At 42.0% G+C, this 4,171-nt stretch overlaps 1 pseudogene; it reads right to left on the bottom strand.

Annotated features, from left to right (window-relative positions):
• Nucleotides 1–2,025: 2,025 nt before the first annotated feature.
• LOC107149945 lies at nt 2,026–3,930 on the bottom strand (annotated as a pseudogene).
• Nucleotides 3,931–4,171: the final 241 nt, after the last annotated feature.

Genomic DNA, 4,171 nt, shown 5'->3' with positions numbered 1-4,171 from the left:
GCCAGGCTCCTATTGATACAGGGCATTGCCACAGGTTCTCAGGGGTAAAGGACTACTCAGGTAAAGGACTACTCAGGAGTCGGGAGGGGATTGAATCCAAGGATACTTTACCACTGAGCTGCATCCCTATTCCTATTTATTTTTTTAGACAGGGTCTTACTAAGTTGCTGAGGATGGCCTTGAACTTGCCATCCTCCTACACAGCCAGCTGAGTTAGTGGGATTACAGGCGTGCATCACCATGCCTGATACTTACTCAGCAGCTTCAGAACACACTGGGTGTGTTGTCAGAGCCCTTCCTTTGAAAAGTGATCTCTTAGGAACTACCTACAGAAGACTGCCTCTTTACCTTTCCATCTCTGATGCAACAGGGGAATGAATAGGCAACTTGGAGAATACATCTCCTCTAAGCTTTTCTTTTATTAACATTTAAGCAGAGTGTTTTAATGACTCTAGCCCTGCTAGGAGTAATTAGCTTCATTTATGTTTTAAGATGTTCTCTTGTTTGGTTGTTTTTGTTTTTGTAATGGGGATTGAACCCAGGGTGCTTTACCATTTAGCTTCATCCCCTATTCTTTTAATTTTTTTTTTTATTTCAAGACAATATCTCACAAAGTCACAGAAGCTGGCCTTGAACTTGTGATCCTCTGCCTCAGAGTTCCTCGGATTAAAGGTGTGCACCACTGTTCTCAGTCATTCTTTAAGGTATTTCCTCTTCTTGCCATTGATTTCTGACTAGGAACAAACTTCTCTGCAGCATTTGACATCAGCATCAACAGTTATTTTCTGGCCAGGCTTGGTGGTGCATGCCTGTAATCCCAGTGGCTCGGGAGACTGAGGCAGGAGGATCACAAGTTCAAAGCCAGCCTCAGCAACTTATCGAGGTTCTAAGCAACTGAGACCCTGTCTCTAAATAAAATATAAAAAGGGCTGGGGATGTGGCTCAGTGGTTAAGTAACCCTGGGTTCAATCTCTGGTGCAAAAAAGAAAAAAAAAGGTCATTTTCGGCAGGATGATGGATGGCAGTGCCTAAGAACCAGCAGCTAGAACTTGGGACATGACTTCATCTGGGAAACTCAGATGACCACTGACATTGGGTATCTGGGTATTAACTTGTTCTTGGCAGTCTGGGCATCTGCATTGGAAAGGTTAGGTAATTGTTTTTACTTGGTTATAGGCAGCTTGTTAACAACTCCAGAGCTGCAGCCTGAGAATTAGTATAAATCCCAGAGTTCAGAATCTGAGTTACTGGTATTAAAAGAAGAAACATTAACTAGCTGATTTCCTTTGGCAATAGCCTGGAACAGAAGGCTGGTGGCATTGCTGTGCCTCTTGATATGCGGTCCGGCATTTACTTCAGCGCTTCATGTGGCAATACTTTATGCTACAACAGCAGTAGGAAAAATTCTGTCTCCATTCTGTTTTTGAATTTCACCTCCATAGTATTTGGACTTCATATCAGATACACTTTTACAGTTTAGATGTGAGATGTCCCCAAAAAACTCATGTGTGAGACAATGTAAGAGCGTTTAGAGGTAAAATAATCGGGTTATGAGAGCCTTAATCTGATCAGTGCATTAAGCTGCTAATAAGGATTAACTGGGTGGAAGCCATAGGCAGGTAGGGTGTGACTGGAGGATATGGGTCACTGGGGCTGTGTCTTTGGGGTGTATATTTTGTTCATGGTGAGGGGAGTCTGCTTACTGGTGCCACGTCCTCAGTTCCTTTTCTCTGCCACATACTTCTACCATGATGTTCTGCCTCATCTCAGGCTCCAAGGGAATGGAGTTGGCCATCTATAGACTAACAGCTCTGAAATCATGAGCCCCTAAATAAACTTTTCCTCTTCTATTGCTCATGTTAGGTCTTTTTGGTCATGGCAGAAAAAATATATATCTGTATCTATATCTCATGGGGTGGCCAGCACCTCTCCAGGGAATTCTTGCCTGCTCAGAGGTATAAGCCTCCTAAGAAATTAAAGTCTAGAATAATTAGTGAAGAACAAAAGACAAAGAGTCAGAAAAGATAGTTTTAAAGATGGAGTCCTGATAGGTCCAGTCCAAATAGGAGCTGGAGCTACACAATTAGAAAATGGCTCCCTGTGGTTTATTTAAGGGGGTACATCAAAGGCAGGGATAAGGTTTCAGGGGTGGAGTTTTGCTTCCTGATGTCTTGCAGTCAGCAGGTTGATTGGCATCTTGGCTGGTTACACCCATCTCAGAGAGGCTGTGTGGCTACAGCAGGTCACCCCATCTCTGGCGCTATGTGGGACCAGGCGGAGCAGAATAAAAATTTACATGTTTGTGCAATCTTACCCTATGGGACTGCCAGGGGAAGTTCCCAAACACCTATTCATTAGGCTGTGATGCATGATATAGTCCACACACAGCCCGCTGATGGCTCTCAATTAAAAAAAAAAAAAAAAAGAAAAAGAAAAAATAAAACTGACTAAAACATCCACCAGGCCCACTCCTCATATTGAGAAACTGTTCAGCAACTTGCTTTAGAACAGGATAACTGGCACCAAATCCAGTTAAAGCCATTCTTACTCTTGTAAAATGATTCTGAACATAGTAATGTAACTCATCTGATGTCACTTTCCCCATCTTATTGTCAGGACAATGTAAGAAATTGACCAAGACATTCTTGTAAACAGCAGCATGCAAACTTTCAATGACATGAAGTTGTGGATTCTGAAAAGCCACAGCTTTGTCAATCCTTAGTGGAGACTGAAGGTCAGCTACTTCTAAAGGAAGAAATGCTGGTGCTGTCGTGATAGGGAATAGATACTCCATTAGAATATGGATGTTATCCCTTAGGCGTTCCACAGTATATGCCCTATCATCCCCTGTTATAATCCTACTTTACCACCAACTGCTTCAATTCCATAGGTGATCTTAAAAGATGAATCTCTTTTAGTAGTCAAGCTGGATGCAAGAGGCAGTAAATGAAAGGTCCTTAAATTGTTGAGTCCTCATATCTATTGCCTGCTTTAATGAACAAATCAGGATGTTTGATGCATGAGCATAGTTTCAGAGATGCAATCACCAAACCATTTGGTAATTTGGTAAACTCAAGGTCCTAAAGATATGGAGAAACTCTTGTAGGGACAGCAATTAGGAAATGGCTCCCGGTGGTTTATTTAAGGGGGTACATCAAAGGCAGGGATAAGGTTTCAGGGGTGGAGTTTTTAACTTTAGGAGTAAATTTGAGGGAATAAAGTCTTTTTTTTTTTTTTTTTAAAGAGAGAGAGAGAGATGAGAGAGAGAATTTTTTTAATATTTATTTTTTAGTTTTCGGCGGACACAACATCTTTGTTGGTATGTGGTGCTGAGGATCGAACCCGGGCTGCACGCATGCCAGGCGAGCGCGCTACCACTTGAGCCACATCCCCAGCGCTAGGGAATAAAGTCTTGACAAGGACCTGGCTCTGGTTAATAGCTTCATGGCTCAAGAATGCTCTGATCGTGTCACAGCCAGCTTAATGGAAATGAAGATGGCGGCAGAACTCCTCCAATTTCTTAGGCATTTCTTTTTCAAAGGGAAATACTCTAAGTAAAATATTTTCCTGTTCCAACAATTTTGTGTCTACGTATGTTTGCTTGACCCAATTCCACTTGATAAATTCATTTTGGGATGTTTGGAAGTGCCATACAAATCCTATCACTGAGGAGAGCAACAAATATCCTGAGGATGGCACACCAGAAAGATCAAAATAGCTGGACAAGCAGCTTATGGAATCTGAAATACTGTGAGCTGCTATATTCACCAATTTTGGACACAGCCAACCTGAAGACTTCTATAAGAAATCCCTTTGTTATTAACAAAAAATAATTGTTACCCCGGAAAGACCACTTTTACTATTAAGTAAATGCTTCTTTACCTCAAAGTCATTGATTTGCTGTTGGGTTCTAGAATCACCAAGCTCCATGATTCAGGGTCAGGAAAGACAGATGGAAGAATGCTGTGTAGAGGAGCTCAGTGTCTTTGCTAGGTAGGGTCCGATCCCTGCAAGAGCTTCCTTTCCCTCTTTTCCCATCTCCATGCTGTCCTTAATTATTAATCATGCCTTGCACACCAACTCTCTCTCCTGGTGATCTACCTGCTTTACAAGCCATATGCCAAATAAAAATAGTTTTCTATTCCATCTAGAAAAGCCTGGGCTGAATTAG

Source organism: Marmota marmota, unplaced genomic scaffold, assembly GCF_001458135.2.
Source record: "Marmota marmota marmota unplaced genomic scaffold, marMar, whole genome shotgun sequence".
NCBI lineage: Eukaryota > Metazoa > Chordata > Mammalia > Rodentia > Sciuridae > Marmota > Marmota marmota.
Note: the sequence above shows the minus strand (reverse complement) of the source record. Positions and strands in the feature narration are given on the sequence as shown.